This window comes from Triturus cristatus, chromosome 3_2 (assembly GCF_964204655.1).
Source record: "Triturus cristatus chromosome 3_2, aTriCri1.1, whole genome shotgun sequence".
NCBI lineage: Eukaryota > Metazoa > Chordata > Amphibia > Caudata > Salamandridae > Triturus > Triturus cristatus.
The window spans coordinates 899,141,127-899,159,319 of record NC_140584.1 but is presented as its reverse complement, the minus strand read 5'-3'; the positions used below and the strand labels follow the sequence as shown (position 1 = coordinate 899,159,319).

General features: G+C 40.6%; 1 protein-coding gene across 3 annotated transcripts in view; it reads right to left on the bottom strand.

Annotated features, from left to right (window-relative positions):
- The window catches only part of AKAP10 (A-kinase anchoring protein 10), a 505,176-nt gene that overhangs the window by 172,932 nt on the left and 314,051 nt on the right, over nt 1–18,193 (bottom strand). The window lies entirely within an intron of this gene.

Sequence of the window (18,193 nt, the reverse complement as noted above, 5' to 3'; positions counted from 1 at the left end):
GTTAGCTAGAAAGGCAATATATTAAATCTCACCTTCTATGGAAACTTGTCGATCAGTATAAAGTCTGAAATTATATAGAATTTCTCAAATTCATAGGGATTCCCGTGCACTTCCCAAAATCTATCCCAATAAGCGTGTCTAAGGGGATGAGCGACAAGACAAAAGATTCTTTTAATATATAGTTTCAAAGAAAAAGGAAAAAAATTATAACTAAATAGTGCAGATTTAAAGTAAATTACCAACCTGCACTAAATTGAAATCTTTTGTAGAAATTTCAAATAATAAAATTGTGCTCCCCACTTGAGAAGTTGCGTCAATCTGTGTTTTCTTATTCGTTTATCGCCAAAGTTTCAGAAATATCTAAAGAAAGCACAAGAAACGCCAGGGACCAGCGAATATGTCAAGCACTTATGGAAGGAGTAAGAAAAAACTCCAGGTAATAGTGAACAACGTGTCTGAGAATGCATATTCTTACCTAGGGTAATCCTGGTAGAGCCATTGAATGTGGTAAGCTATCCAGATAATATGCTGGAGTCTTAAAGGGGGAAAAATTCCCACGGTTATGATAAACCTGGTTGGGGGAAAGTCGTAGAAATGTCTATTTCAATCAGAGAGAAGGGACTATATGGATCAAAGAAAGCAACACCAGAAAAGATCCAGTCCCGTATTGTTATCCAAAATCTATCACCTCAATAGTTTCAAATACTCTCATGAATCTCATCATATACATAATAAAAGACTCCATGCCACAAAGTTGTTAATGACCCAATATGTAATCATTCATCATTTACGGTACACTGCAATAGCTATGCAAGAAGAGAAACAGTTTCGCATCACAACTCCATTACTGAAAGCACTGTGGCATCCTGCCCGTATTATTTATAAACACATTCGTAAAAGTTCTTACGTATTTTGACAGGAAGCCCCCATTGTCAAGTTATTAAGCACACCCTTATAGAAATCCCCATCTCATGAAAAAGGCAGCCTTTAAGGAAGCATGTACCAAGATCAGCTCTATGTACATTAAGAAAAGGAAAGTTTTTCGAATATATCAGGTACGATCCATTCGGCGGTTCCAACGCCCATCTTCGACTTACCCATTTCTCCGCTCAATAATTCGAAATGCAGAGGTTTGAAAGTGTCTCAAACTCTCGTTGACATAGTGCCCTATTTCCGGGGTGGGCGTTGCCAGTGCGTAACACAAACGTCAAGGTCATATTGCAGTTAGACCGCCGTGTTATGGTATTTCATTGGTTCACGAACTGAAATCTCATCCGGCGCGTGAAAAATAAATATAAAAACATGTATATAACCATATTGCCATTTACAAATGTTACCAAAGCGTAACGCAATTATCAGGATCATATTGAAAATAGACTTCCGCTCTATAGTAATCCAGAAGCCTGTAAACCGGAAACTCGTCCAGCGGAAGAGGATAAACCAAGATTGTGAGAAGACTATACCGCAATTTTTGGTTAAGCCGAGAAGTTGAAAAGACGCCATGAAGGCGGAAGTGAGTAAAAATGACCTAAAATATCTAGACCTCCTATATATAAAAAAACTGCATCAATGAACTTAGAAAAAATAATTAAAAGCTTCTATTTAGCCGAGACAGAGATCACTATTATAAAATGATTCCGATACTAAACCACGTTATAAATATACGTGGTGTCCATCGGAAGCAAATCTAATCAAAATACATTATCCATAAAAATAATATTCCCAAAAGCTTTTAAAAAGAACACTAATATTAATGGCATAGATCAACTGACACAGAAGGATAAACATGATTCTGTATATATATTCCAAACATAAACATCAACAATTTTTAATTACTCCGCTTTTTTATCAACGGTTATCGAAAAGGCTCTCACTAATTCAGACCCCAAAAGAAAAGTAAACAGAAGGGATAAAAACATGGTCCAATGTGTAAAATAAACCTAACTGATGCAACCCTAGAAAGTAGTAAAGAAGGGGAAAAGGGATAACCCCAACGTACACAGGTACATCCAGACATTATTGGAAACTGACTACAAGAAAAACTTTACCAAATTTCATAGGTCAATTGTAGACTCAACAGGTCAGTATGAATTATATTGCCACACCCTCATATTCGATGTTATAAGAAAGAGGACACATGTCCACGATCATAGAAAATGGTGCATTTCGGTATCAGTATTATGGCCATGTGTCGTCGCCCGTAATTGACAAATCCATTTTGCTTCATTTTGCCTGAGGCTAAGTTCTCTATTTCCGCCTCTGGTCCGAGCTTCAATATGTTCAATGCCATAAAACCAAAAAGGGCTATTTCCCGATAGAATTTGGAAAAATGTTCCGCTAATGGGTATTTGATGTCATTATTCAAAAAGGCCCGTCAATGTTCTTGGATTGTTAATTTCAGACTTCTTTTAGTACTACCCACATATATTAAATTACAGGGACACCCAATGATGTATACCACATATGGGGTATTACAATTAATAAATTGCTTCACTGGGTGTTGAGTTGTTCCATTGTGGGTAAATGTTTTGGTTTTATTTCTGCCAAATTTGCATACATTACATGAATTGCAAATATAGAATCCACTGGGTTTCTCAGGCAACCACGTTGTAATATTTTTGGTAGTTGTAATATAACTGGGGCAGAGTTTGTTCCTGAGAGTGATACCTCTCCTGTAGGTAATTGAGGGATTTTTCAAAATCATACCCTTAAGGCTCGGTATTTCCTGCAATAAGTGCCAGTTGTGTTTAAATAATTTGAAGATTTCGCTACTATGATTAGAATACTTGGTGACAAAGCGCAACTGATTGTTGGGACCATTGTCACTCTTTTTTAGATTGTTATTAATCAATGTGGTTTCATGCTTGACTGAGTGTACCCTTCTTACTACAATATCAAGTATTTTGTTTGGATACCCTCGAGTGACAAATCTAGTTCTGGCATCTGTGATGTTCTTAGTGAAGTTCTCAGACTCACTGCAGTTGCGCCTGATTCTGACCATCTCCCCATATGGTATGTTATTGATGACCGAACTAGTATGGGCACTACTGGCATGTAATATGCTATTGCATGATGTGCTCTTTCGGTATAAGGTACTTTGTATAGTACCCTCCTTTATATAAAAATGTAAGTCAAGGAAGTTGATTGATTCATGACTGAAGTCCATGGTGAAGCTCACATTGAAAGGATTTGTATTGAGAAATATGAGATATTCTTGTAAAGTGTTTACTGATCCCGACCATAGGCACACAATATCATCAATGTACCTCCCCCAGAACACAATATGTTGCATCCAGGGGGAGGCACTTCTACCCCAGGCATGCTCCCTCTCGAACCACCCCATAAAGAGGCATGCATAAGAGGGAGCAAACCTGGAGCCCATGGCCATACCATGTTTCTGGTGATACCAGACTCCATCATGCAAAAATAAATTCTTAGTGAGAATGAGTTTGATCATCTCCATGACCATTTCATGATGTACATACAAATCAGCCCCACATCTGTCCAGAAAGGATCTAACAGCCGAAATACTAAATTCATGTTTAATACAGGTATATAGACTGACGACATCTAAAGTGACAAAAAGGAGGTCCTCCGACCAGCTATAATCTTTAAGTTTAGTTAAGATGTCCTTACTGTCACGAATATATGAGGGTAAATTGACAACAAGAGGTTATTTGAGGTCAACATATTCTGAGAGTCCCTCAGTAGGGGAACCCATGCCAGATATGATTGGTCTTCCTGGCGGGAATATTCCATCCTTGTGTATCTTAGGAATTATAAAGACGGTCAAATATACACCTTTGCGAAGAAATTCAATCAAGTTACAGTACCAGATGATAGAAAAAGAATGAGGGAAGAGAGCGAAGAAGCCAGGACAGCCAGTAGCATCTCGATCTCTTCCACTAATAGTGTAGCATCAAGCAATACTGCTAATGACCGCCCTTTAGAGGAAGGAACTTCCTTTCAAAAGGAATTGGCCAATTTGAGAATCAGTGGGAGACAAAAGAAAAAAGATGCAAAAAAACAAGGAGAGGAGGACGCAGACAAAAGGGGAGGGGCAGGGGCTACAACCAAGGAAGACCTCAGAATGTCTACCCATTCCAAGAAAGGCCAGAGGTAGGAATGGACATAATTGATCCCTCAAATGTATTGTCCAGTGATGGTTTGAAAATTGTAAACCTTTCTGACAGATCTTTAGATGCCGATGAAGAAAAACTTTTGTGTAAGGGTTTGAACTTTTGTCCAACCCAGGATGGTAATCTAACTGACATTCATTTCGATCTGTTTAAATTTATAAGATCTGTAAAATTAAAGGATTTTTTTCATGACAAGCAACAATGTTTGCCTATATGTTCTAATGCCATTAACACCTGTATCACACTCAATGGCTGAGATTAAGAATATTCAATGTCTGACTTCTTTGGAAATGGGGGAGGAGATAGAAATTGCAAACAATTATGGAAGAATGTAACATCACAGAAAATGTCAATGTGGACAGTGGTCTTAAACTAAAACCTAAATGTATCCCTCCCTCCTCATACCATCCTAACATAGATGCCTTTTATGAAAAAAATCACTGCAGGTTTATACAAAATGGAAACCCCAAAAAGATTCAGAAACAAAAAGCCCACAAATATTTTGTTCAGGGAAAGAAAGGCACTCATCAGATTGCAGAAGGATAACAATATAGTCATTCGAGAAGCTGACAAAGGGGGCAATATTGTCGTGATGAACGCTAAGGATTATATGGGTGAAATCTCATGACAATTGAGTGACACTTCCTGTTATGAACGGGTTACAACTAATCCCATGATGGAATTAACAAGGGATATTAATTCCAAATTTACGGAATGGAAGGACACCTGTTTAATCTCTGAAAATGAATACCGATACCTGAGAGTGGAGAATCCTCAATATCCCTGTATCTATGTTCTTCCTAAGATACACAAGAATGGAATATTCCCACCAGGAAGACCAATCATATCTGGCATGGGTTCCCCTACTGAGGGACTCTCAGAATATGTTGACCTCAAATTACAACCTCTTGTTGTCCATTTACCCTCATATATTCGTGACAGTAAAGACATCTTAACTAAACTTAAAGATTAGAGCTGGTAGGATGACCTCCTTTTTGTTACTTTATATGTCGTCAGTCTATATACCTGTATTAAACATCAATTTGGTATTTCGGCTGTTAGATCCTTTCTGGACAGATGTGGGGCTGATTTGTATGAACATCATGAAATGGTCATGGAGATGATCAAACTCATTCTCACTAAGAATTTATTTTTGCATGATGGAGTCTGGTATCACCAGAAACAAGGTATGGCCATGGGCTCCAGGTTTGCTCCCTCTTATGCATGCCTCTTTATGGGATGGTTCGAGAGGGAGCATGCCTGGGGTAGAAGTGCCTCCCCCTGGATGCAACATATTGTGTTTTTGGGGAGGTACATTGATGGTATTCTGTGCCTATGGTCGGGATCGGTAAACACTTTACAAGAATATCTCATATTTCTCAATACAAATCCTTTCAATGTGAGCTTTACCATGGACTTAAGTCATGAATCAATCAACTTCCTTGACTTACATTTTTATATAAAGGAGGGTACTATACAAAGTACCTTATACTGAAAGAGCACATCATGCAATAGCATATTACATGCCAGAAGTGCCCATACTACTTCGGTCATCAATAATATACCATATGGGGAGATGGTCAGAGTCAAGCACAACTGCAGTGAGTCTGAGAACTTCACTAAGAACATTACAGATGGCAGAACTAGATTTATCGCTCGAGGGTATCCAAACAAAATACTTGATATTGCAGAAAGAAGGGTACACTCAGTCAAGCGTGAAACCACATTGATTAATAACAATCTAAAAAAGAGTGACAATGGTCCCAACAATCAGTTACGCTTTGTCACCAAGTATACTAATCATAGTAGCGAAATCTTCAAACTATTTAAACACAAGTGGCACTTATTACAGGAAATACCGAGCCTTAAGGGTATGATTTTGAAAAATCCCTCAATTACCTACAGGAGAGGTATTACTCTCAGGAACAAACTCTGCCCCAGTTATATTACAACTACCAAAAATATTACAACGTGGTTGCCTGAGAAATCCAGTGGATTCTATATTTGCAACTCATGTAATGTATGCAAATTTGGCAGAAATAAAACCAAAACTTTTACCCATAATGGAACAACTCAACACCCAGTGAAGCAATTTATTAATTGTAATACCCCATATGTGGTATACATCTTGGGTGTCCCTGTAATTTAATATATGTGGATAGTACTAAAAGAAGTCTGAAATTAAGATTCCAAGAACATCGACGGGCCTTTTTGAATAATGACATCAAATACCCATTAGCGGAACATTTTTCCAAATTCCATCCGGGAAATAGCCCTTTTTGGTTTTATGGCATTGAACATATTGAAGCTCGGACCAGAGGCAGAAATAGAGAACTTAGCCTCAGGCAAAATGAAGCAAAATGGATTTGTCAATTACGGGCGACGACACATGGCCATAATACTGATACCGAAATGCACCATTTTCTATGATGGTGGACATGTGTCCTCTTTCTTATTACATCGAATATGAGGGTGTGGCAATACAATTCATACTGACCTGTTGAGTCTACAATTGACCTATGAAATTTGTAAAGTTTTTCTTGTAGTCAGTTTCCAATAATGTCTGGATGTACCTGTGTATGTTGGGGTTATCCCTTTTCCCCCTCTTTACTACTTTCTAGGGTTGTATCAGTTATGTATATTTTACACATTGGACCATGTTTTTATCCCTTCCGTTTACTTTTCTTTTGGGGTCTGAATTAGTGAGAACCTTTTCGGTAACCGTTGATAAAAATGCTGAGTCATTAAAAATTGTTGATGTTTCTGTTTGGAATTTATATACAGAATCATGTTTATCCTTCTGTGTCAGTTGATCTATGCCATTAATATTACCGTTCTTTTTAAAAGCTTTTGGAAATATTATTTTTATGGATAATATATTTTGATTAGATTTGCTCCAGATGGACACCACGTATATTTATAACGTGGTTTAGTATCAGAATCATTTTATAATAAAATGATCTCTGTCTTGGCTAAATATAAGCTTTTCATTTTTTCTATGTTCATTGATGCAGTTTTTTTATATAGGCGGTTGAGATATTTTGGGTCATTTTTACTCACTTCCGCCTTCATGGCGTCTTTTCAACTTCTCGGCTTAACCAAAAATTGCGGTATAGTCTTCTCACAATCTTGGTTTATCCTCTTCCGCTGGACGAGTTTCCGGTTTACGGGCTTCTGGATTACTAGAGAGTGGAAGTCTATTTTCAATATGATCCTGATAATTGCGTTACGCTTTGGTAACATTTGTAAATGGCAATATGGTTATATACATGTTTTTATATTTATTTTTCACGCGCCGGATGAGATTTCAGTTTGTGAACCAATGAAATACCATAACACGGAGGTCTAACTGCAATATGACCTTGACGTTTGTGTTACGCACTGGCAATGCCCACCCCGGAAATTATTTCAACAAGAGTTTGAGACACTTTCAAACCTCGGCATTTCGAATTATTGATCGGAGAAACGGGTAAGTCGAAGATGGGCGTTAGAACCGCCGAATGGATCGTACCTGATATATTCGAAAAACTTTCCTTTTCTTAATGTACATAGAGCTGATCTTGGTACTGGCTTCCTTAAAGGCTGCCTTTTTCATGAGATGGGGATTTCTATAAGGGTGTGCTTAATAACTTGACAATGGGGGCTTCCTGTCAAAATCCGTAAGAACTTTTACAAATGTGTGTATAAATAACTAATACGGGCAGGATGCCACAGAGCTTTCAGTTATGGTATTGTGATGCAAAACTGTTTCTCTTCTTGCATAGCTATTGCAGTTTACCGTAAATGATGAATGATTACATATTGGGTAATTAACAACTTTGTGGCATGGAGTATTTTATTATGTATATGATAAGATTCATGAGTGTATTTGAAACTATTGAGGTGATAGATTTTGGATAAAAATACGGGACTGGATCTTTTCTGGTGTTGCTTTCTTTGATCGATATAGTCCCTTCTCTCTGATTGATATAGACATTTCTACTACTTTCCCCCAACCAGGTTTATCATAACCGTGGGAATTTTTCCCCCTTTAAGACTCCAGCATATTACCTGGATATCTTACCACATTCAATGGCTCTACCATGATTACCCTAGGTAAGAACATGCATTCTCAGACACGTTGTTCACTATTACCTGGAGTTTTTTCTTACTCCTTCCATAAGTGCTTGACATACTCGCTGGTCCCTGGCGTTTCTTGTGCTTTCTTTAGAAATTTCTGAAACTTTGGCGATAAACGAATAATAAAACTCAGATTGACGCAACCTCAAGTGGGGAGCACAATTTTATTATTTGAAATTTCTACAAAAGATTTCAATTTAGTGCAGGTTGGTAATTTACTTTAAATCTGCACTATTTAGTTATAACTTTTTTCCTTTTTCTTTGAAACTATATATTAAAAAAATCTTTTGTCTTGTCGCTCATCCCCTTAGACACGCTTATTGGGATAGATTTTGGGAAGTGCTCGGGAATCCCTATCAATTTGAGAAATTCTATATAATTTTAGACTTTATACTGATCGACAAATTTCCATAGAAGGTGAGATTTAATTTATTGCCTTTCGAGCTAACTATGAGCACTAAATGTATGCAGCTTCAATAGAAATCCCCCTTTCTTTAGCTTAGGAGGTTATAGGGGCGATACGAGGAGCATGTCATTCTCTTTTCTCTCTTTCTTTCTTCTTTTTTCTACTTTTTTTTAGATATTATCTTTGATTAGTTATGTATGTTTTTTAGTTCATTTTATATGGAGACTATTGTATCTAAAGTTTATGTATGTTCTAAATGTTATGTACTACCGTTCAGTACAAGGGATAAAAAGAAAGTTACCCCAGGACCACACATTTGCTATCCTATATATAATAATTTTGTGTGGTGAGGAGTGAATTATATAAAAATATACTTTTATTGTATTGAAAAAATACTTTTATTGTACTGTACAAATTGTCATATTTTTTTGTTTCAACACTCTTAATTGATGTTATGTCATGGTGTCTGGTATAATTGTTTTTTGTATATCTACTTCGATGTTGGTATTGATGTTGTTTTTATGTTTAAACACATGTTCTTGTTTTCTCTTCTGTTTGTAGTATTGTACTTATAAAAATATTGAATGTTTTCTTTTGCACTATTTTCAGCCCTGATGAATTTCTCCTTGGGGGAACGAAACACGTTGGCTGGAACCTAAAGCTTTTTTATAGTGATGGAAAAATAAAAGAAACTAAAGAAAAATACTTTTCTTCATGATCTGGACTTCGTTATTTTGCGCACGCCCATTGAATTGTAGTCTATGGATCTGGAGCACAGAGGCATTAATAGACGGTTAATGCCAGGGTTTGTTTGCGCATAATTTGTATACATACTAGAACTGGCAAGATGTGCATAAATCTATAGTCAACCGTCTTTTCTCTTGTTCTTGACTTAGCGCAAGACTGCCTTACTTTAGTGGAGAATACTTGTACCTCTCAGTAGAGCTGTTACACTTTTAGTGGCTGAGTAGCATAGCACTACCATTGCTCATGGGCCTTGCAAAGAAGCTTTGTGTGCGTGTGTGTGGGTGAGTTGGCTAACCTTGTGCCTGATGGACCTATGGGTTCAGGACCGCCGCTCCCCCCAAAGGGCCCCCGGCAGCCCCTCCAAGGACAGCCGGTTACCTCTTTCTACCCCTCACTGTCCATCTTCTACCTCATTCTGTTCCTCACTGTCCAACTCAGTTCCTCATTGTCCACCTTTCCGTTCCTCACTGTCCTCCTCCTTCCCTCCTCTGTTCCTCACTGTCCTTCTTCCTTCCTCTGCCCCTCACTGTCCTCCTTCCCTCCTCTGCCCCTCACTGTCCTTGTTCTCCCTCCTCTGTCCCTCACTGTCCTTGTTCTCCCTCCTCTGTCCCTCACTGTCCTTGTTCTCCCTCCTCTATCCCTCACTGTCCTTCACTACCTCACTCTGCTCCTCACTGTCCAACTCTGTTCTGCACTGTCCTCTTTCCCTCCTCTGTTCCTCACAGTCCTTCTCCTCTGTCCCTCACAGTCCTTCTCCTCAGTCCCACTCTGTCCCTCACCCTCCTCTGTCCCTCACTGTCCTCCTTCTCCCTCCTCTAGCCTTCACTATCCTTCTCCCTCCTCTGTCCCTCACTGTCCTTCTCCATCCTCTACCCTTCACTGCCCTTCTCCCTCCTCTGTCCCTCCCTGTCCTCCTTCTCCTCTGTTCCTCACTGTTCTTCTCTCTCCTCTGTCCCTCACTGTCTCTCTTGTCCCTCATCTGTCCCTCACTGTCCTCCTTCTCCTCGGTCCCTCACTGTCCTTGTTCTCCCTCCTATGTCCCTCACTGTCCTCCTTTTACCTCCTCTGTCCCTCACTGTTCTCCTTTTACCTCCTCTGTCCCTCACTGTCCTTCACCCTCCTCTGTCCCTCACTGACCTACTTCTGTCTCCTCTGTTCCTCACTGTCCTTCTCCCTCCTCTGTCCCTCACTGGTATTGCAGTCTCTCTCTTCCATGTCTCTTCCGCTCCGGGACTCTCTGACTGAACTCCGCTCTCCCTGTTTGAAGAATCCAATCACAGGCCTCCCCTGCCCTCCCAGCCAACTAATCGTGTGCGTCTGTATACCGCCCTGTCTCCTCCTGCTCCAGGTTCGGGGCACTGTGCCTGCGCAGACACAAGAGGCGGGAAGAGCGGCCGCCGGCATGGGCTCCACAGCCCCTCAGCTGCTGCACGCCCCCAGCACGTGTAGCATGCAGCAAAAAAGACCAGCTGCGAGGAGTGCGACATGCACATGCATGTAACACCACAGACCAGCTGCGAGGAGTGCAACATGCATGTAACACCACAGACCAGGCAGAAGGAGTGCAACATACATGTAACATCACAGACCTGGCCCCAGGAGTGCGACATGCACATACATGTAACACCACAGACCAGGCGCAAGGAGTGCAACATGCATGCAACACCACAGACCAGGCGCGAGGAGTGCCACATACACGTGATGTGGTTTTAGGAGTACTTCAAAGCAAGTTTGCTCAACCTTTAGAAGAACGTTATTTTGAGTACAACTGGCCCAATCTACGTTTAATGGGACAGTACCAGCACTTCTCAGCGTGCCTGCTGAATGTTCATCCACAAAATACCAACACTGCGTAAGACTGCCTTACTTTAGTGGAGAATACTTGTACCTCTCAGTAGAGCTGTTACAATTTTAGTGGCTGAGTAGCATAGCACTACCATTGCTCATGGACCTTGCAAAGAAGCTTTGTGTGTGGGTGAGTGAGTTAGCTAACCTTGTGCCAGATGGTAATTATCTCATGGCTCAAATGCCAATCTTTTTTACGGGTAGTTGTGCCTTATTCGTGCCTTATCTGTGAATTAAACTTGAAGTTCTGGGCATAATTTAGGGCACATTTTCTCTAGGTAAATGTTGTCCTTCTGCTTTGTTACTCGTTCTCAGGAGAAAGACCACTTACTTGCAGAAAAAAGATTAGTGATTCACTAAGCTTTCTTTCTGTGAATAGGTTAATTAACAACAACTAAGACAAAAGTGATCAAATAAAATAATTTGTGTAGAGGGCCTGGATAGTTGGGTATAATTCAGACAGGACACGGGGAGCGTGTGGTGTTTATAACATCGCTGAGAGATGTCTGTGTCACTCTCTCTATGGAAATATCACAAATGACACTGCCATTAGACCAGGACACTGAAGAAGGACAATCTTGGTTTAACAGCTCTCTTTTTTAGGTCTCGTGCGCTGCAAAGGAGAGACCTTTAGTCATCTGCATAGCTTTGTGGGCAAAAACTTGCACGTGTTGCATTGCTTCCAATGGCAACGCGTACACGTCTGGCGATTTTCTTATGGGAGCGAGCGGCACCATATGGTAGCAATTATTGTGCTCGCTCCCGCAAGGGAAATGCTGACTGCTCTCGGCCGCACTCCACCCCCCCCCCCTACTTGTGCGAGCGCTTGTTTTTATAAGGTCTGAAGCACTCTGTGTGCGCCATCTTTCTTAGCAGTATTTCAAAGATGAGGGATATTGGTGTTAAAAAGTATCTTCAGCATGCAACACTACCTATATTCTCTACTGATTGGCATGTGTTTAAAACGTGGTTATTTGTTTAGTGCCTTGGGTGAATAATGAACTCGTTTTAGCACATATGCTGCAAACTGTCTAGCGCTTTTTTTTTTATTTTTTAGAAGAAAAAGAGTTTTAGCGATTCTTGACTCATAGTTACCTGTAGTCAGTACTTTTTCTCTCAGCACTAAACATGTGCTGCTGCATTTCCCTTCTGGAGAAAGCTAGGCTAACCCCATGGAATAATGTCATCTTGTGGGTCTAAAGGCACCTCGTGTCTCGCATTTGTATTTTGTGTGGGAGACTTCATTGAAGTACTGGCCAATGACGAACAGTTTCCGCCTTAGATGTGGCACAACAATATCTTGCATCTTTTTAACATCTCTGCAAACTGTATTCCAAGTTTCATCGGCTTACTAGCACTAATTGAAAATGGTAGCTTGGGTGTTCACTGTTCCTTCCCCTCGCTACACGTCTGCCCTTCTGAGAGTCAACCAGCGCCGCACGGCCATTAAGGGTAAGTGCTCCATACAAATGCCTATGAAGGCGCACTCTCTGCTCTTTAGCTCCTCTCGAAGCAGTGCACTCTGGGAAGGGTTTACATTGGAACTGCCCACGTTCCCCAGCATGCTGGCTTCTGCAACGTGCTGTTGCCCTAGGTTGACTCAAAGCCTCGTGTTGTAATTTGCACCCACTTGGTACAGTCCATGCACCCCTATCCTTATCAGCCCATTGGTACAGCCGTGGAATGTTGGTATGAAGGCCACCTTAGAATGTTGATGAGGTTGCCTTCACTCATGCTGATTAGCCTGCTTGACTGACAAGCTGGGGATGCTGTTGTGTTTGTACTTAATAAACATTTGACAATCTTCATCTGCGTGACTCTTCACTACAGAATTGGCGACGAGTGACAAAGGAGACCGTGGCAGGGACGGCGCAGCATCCCCCCCTGTGGATTTTGAACTTGTATTGGAGTTTCGTCAAGAAGTCTGTGGCGGTGCATGAACTAAGCGGGGGAGATACGAGTGGGCCACCCCTTCTCTGGTGATGTTTTTCGTGTCATCAGAGGTTTCTACAGTTACGCTACTCCCCTTAAACCGTGTGGCAGCCGAGCGTGTGGCAGCCGATTTTCGTGAAGCTGGTGCCCTGGCCGGCGTTTCTCCTGTGGCGTTTGAAGAGTAGCCTACACCTGTGAAGCTGTTCCCCGGCCGGCGTTTTCCACTTGGCGCTATCTTTGCCTGTTTTGAAGGGATCGGAAGACAGAAGGTACGGAGAATCAGCTGTTTCAGCGGGGTGTCTACACTCACAGGGGAGGCGGTGGACTGCTCGACTGTGTGGCTGGTTGGCGCATCGACTTTCTCTACTCCTATCATCAGCCTGTGGGGGAAGTGAGGTGTATCGGTTCATGCACGTGCTGGAGCAGAGTTTTCTTTTAGAAAATTCTGGGGCTTTTGAAGCTCTGGCATGTCTATGCGTTTTATTAATTTATTAATAATTAACAATTAATTATTTGTCTTGTGCAAGTGTGTTTTACTAATCAACCCGTTTGTCCTAACACAAGAGAAAGTTACATGAGGGTTAGCTTATCTGTGCTGTTTTTTTATTTACAATAACGTGCAAGTTTTCATGTTTAAACGTTGCTGTGTGCTATTTATTTTGAGCACAAAACGCTGTCTGAATTAATGCTTTTTATGTCGCAAAGCTAGATAAATGCATACACATAAGGGTATTAGTGGGGTTAACACTGTTTAATCATTATGCTGTAGTAACGTTGTTTTTATTTCTTTTAATTGAGATGGTCTATTGTGGCCTATGGAGGCCTAATCCATGATGGCTAATTTTGAGAGCCTGGCCTCGAGTGAATATGTGAAAGACGTGACGAGAGAGACCCCTGCTGGAAAAAGGTCGAAGACAACTGACCATGGTCCTTCTATGAAATTTTCCATGAGGACGGCAGCAGCTTTGGGTGTTCTCCAAGAAAAGTGAAAGTGTCCTTGGCAATCTCGAAAGACAAAGGAGCCTTAGAGGGAAACTCTGAACTGTGGCTCGATGGCCGAGGAGAAACCGGATTAAATGTGTTACATGTTTTATTTTCTTGGTTCCTGTTCCGTAGTTCACGTCTTGTGACTTTTCCTGAGCGGAGATTTCCAGATGTAGCAATGTTACATTTCTTTCTTCTCGTTCTGCTCAGTGATACAGTTTATTCAGCCAACTTTATGTGTGTTTCTATTGTATTTTTCACTATAAAAACTGTTAGTTTAGGGAGGGCTCCCCCCACTCTTTTGGCCACCTTCACGCGTTGCTGAGGATTGATGCTGAGGACTCTGTCCTGAGAGACTTTACCGAGAGACTGGTCCTGACCCATTCTGACACTTAGTTAGAATAGGTAACTATGAGAAATGATTTATTCTGATTTACTTTGACAAATTTTAGATAAAGCAATATCACTTTTAAACATGGTGTTGAATATTCTTTCTTGTCAATTATTGAGTACATTTTGATCATTGTTGTATAGATTGTATAGAGTATGATTAAGGATAACCACTATAATTAGGTCCTATCGTCCTAGATATAGATGCAGGGTTTTCTTCCCACAGGTCTTATGCTGGTAGAGTATTTGAGCGTATGTTAGTGAAATGGGCCCTAGCGTATGATGAATGTATGTGCGTGTAACTGTGAAATTACTCTATCTGTGGTAGTGGGTTTATTTTAGGTACCCTGATCTCTATCAATTTCTCTGGTAGCAGAGGATGGTTATAGATGGTTGTCTTGATCTGATAAGATAAGATTGCTTGTAAATTAGCTTATTGATTATTGATTTATTTTGATGTTGTTGGTATATGTACTAATACTATATGTTGGAGTCGTAATGTTGAGTTATATGTAGTGCTTCTGGAACTTGGAAGCTGGAAGCAGTTCCGTAGTAGGGCAGAGGAAGGTGTATATGCTGCTCTCGGGAAAGACGGGATTGTAAGGAATTACGTGTGACAATTGAAGTTGCGCGTTCACATTGTCTGGGTTCGGAATCAGTGACATCGTCGTATGTTACTATTAGATATTTCTGGTATATAAGGAGTGTGTATCGTAGTGAAGGTTATCTGTGAAACTCTGGTCTTAAGTCCCAGGGATCCATAAGGATTTCCGTTAAAGCTTATCGCGGGAGGAATAATAGGTATTCTCTGAGCTTGTTTGAGGAACTGGGCAGAGGTAAGCTGCTTAGTTGTTGAGTTATAATTCTGTACAGAGACAGATTGTGCTGTTCTCGGGAAGCAGGATTCTGTGTGCATGTACTATATTTTTCTCGTATGAATGTGCGTGAATGCATATACATTTATTGACTGTAAGACTCTTTGGATAAGTCCTAGAGGAAACAGTTGTGCGATGTATGAAAGTTGTTGATTCTTGAGAAATAGACTCTCTTTTACTATTCTGTGGTTAGCGAAGCAGACAATGGAGATGTTTTTATGTTGTAACTAATAGATTTTTTAGAAGTTTTGACACACGAAGTCTACTGAGAGTTTTGTAAAGGAGGGGTAGACGAGTGACAGAGACAGGAGACAGAGACTGCAGCGACTGCTGACGTCAGAAGGTCCGCGCACTGATTGGATAGTGAATCAGAATAGGGTTCGCGCTGGGATTGGTGCGTTAGTGTGAGTCGCGCAGGGATTGGAAGAGCTGTTTAGTGACGTAGATGCTCCAGGATTGGTGCGTTAGTGTGATTCGCGCTGCAATTGGTTGAGAAACTCGTATTGTATATTTATAATACGGAGAGAGTAGAGAGTTTAGTAAGCGCTAAAATTTATTATCAAGAGGAGAAAAAGAAGAAAACCTTTTTTGGAAAAGTTAAAAAGTGGTTTAGCAAGGATAAAGAGGTTAAAACGAGAGAGGGTGAGTTGCTACCTCCAGCGAAAACACCTGCATCCTTCATGGCTGCGAAATATGGATTACATACCTGTATTTGGTTGCAGAATTGGGTTAGGTATACTAAAGAAGATGGTGTTCTAGCATTTCCAGAACATGGTTCATTTAATTTGGCCGTGTTGAGAAATTTACGGGAAAAGATGTTATGCTTAGACCCGAAGCCGAGACCTACGCAGTTCGAGGCTTTAGTGGAATGGGAAGAGGAAGTTCATGACCGAGAAAAGCAAAGATCTGGAGGGTATTACAGGTACATGTTTGGGAGGAGACATGAGTGTGAAACACATCATGATCGAATGAAAAGATGGCGAGATGCTAGTATGACAGAGGGATTATATCCAATGAGAACAGTTGAAGCTTCTGCTCCTTCGACAGAAAGGGTTTCTGAGTCAGATATGAGAAGATATGGAGAGTATGAGGATGAGGTCTTAAATGACATGATTTACAAGAGACCACCTCCATATAGACCAGAACCAGATGAGAGTACACCAGTTGTTTCTCCGATAAGAGATACAGTTGAGAAAGAAAAAATGACACCTGAATCAAGAGGTAGTAGTTCTTTCAGGGAGAGAGAGAATCGAGGTAGTGAGGAAAATGCTAGAAAATTAGCAAAGACGACAACAGAACTGACTGAGAAAATTAGGGAGTTAACGAAGAATCTGGAAGCTGTTACGGTGCCTGTAACAATAGGTCCAGTTATGCCTGTGTTTGATAAACAGAGAGCAGGTGAGAAAGGACTGGTAATTCCATATATTGCAAATGAATCGACAAATTCAGTTGGTCCTTCAGGAGATTCAGATAAAAGAACAGGGAGAAGTGACCTGAGACAAACCAGACATGACACATGTAGTGAACTATTGGATGTTAGTGAACCTAGTTGTTCAGGGATGCCGATTTTAGAACCGCAGAAAAAAGTGGTTCCAGTGAGAAAAACTGCTGAAATAACAGTTGATGATTTGAATGATTGGATGAAGGTTCTTCAGAAAAAGGACAAGGATTCACAAGTTATTGATGTGGTTAAGTTACGTATAGAATTAGAAGAGCTAGTGACAGGAACAGTTCCAACAGAAATCCTGAAGAGTCATCATGATGGTGAGCTAATGTTCATGTGCAAGAGCATAACATGGAGAGCAAGAAATACTCATGATAGACTAAGAGCAATAGCAAATGAGCAAGGAGTTGACATTGATAGAGTAAAGGCTTTGCAGAAAACGTACAGGATGGATTTCACAGAAAAGGACATAGAAAATTTGAATACTTCTGGTAGAACAGGACAGATTAAAGAAATGGTGGCATTATTGCGAAGATGGGGTGATGTAGAAAAGTGGAAGGATAGGTGGTATAAGAAAAGAGAGGAATCTGAGGATAGAACATCTTATTCAGCATTTCCAGTGAGAGAAAAAGAGAAACCAGTGGAGAATTATCCCATGAGAGAAATACCTGGAGGAGGATATGTACATGTTCCATGGACCAGACAGGATATTTTATCATTTACGAATGATTTCCCTCGATTGAGAGAAAAGCCCGTCGAGTGGTATAGGCAGGTAGATAGGTTTGTGAAATTGTCAAAAGTGCTGTGGGTTGACCTGAATAGTCTGTTTGATATAATTGTTCCAGCAGACTTGTGGACTGAGTGTAAAATAGTTGTGAGTTGGCCTACTGAGGAATATCCAAGAGATTCAAGAACAGGGGCACCAGATCCAGAAGTGATGAGGAAGTATGATCAGGTGATGGTATACCTGAAGAGTAAAGTTCCTCCAAAAGAGACAGACTGGGTTAAGATAGATCGAACACAACAGGAAGCAAAAGAATCAGTTCATGCTTTTTACGAAAGGCTGATACTGGCTTTTAAACAATTCAGTGGAGATGAACACCTAGGTGACAAAGATTTGAGTCATTTTGTATACAGATTTGTATATGGTCTTAGACCTGAAATTGGTGAGAGAATTCGTGAACACACAGTGGATTGGCAGAGTAAAAAAGTAGATGAGATTCTGAGACATGCAAAATACTTTAGTGATGAAATTGAAGCAAAACAAAGAAAGCTGAAAGAGAAAGCGATGTGGGCACAAGTGAAAGTTGCA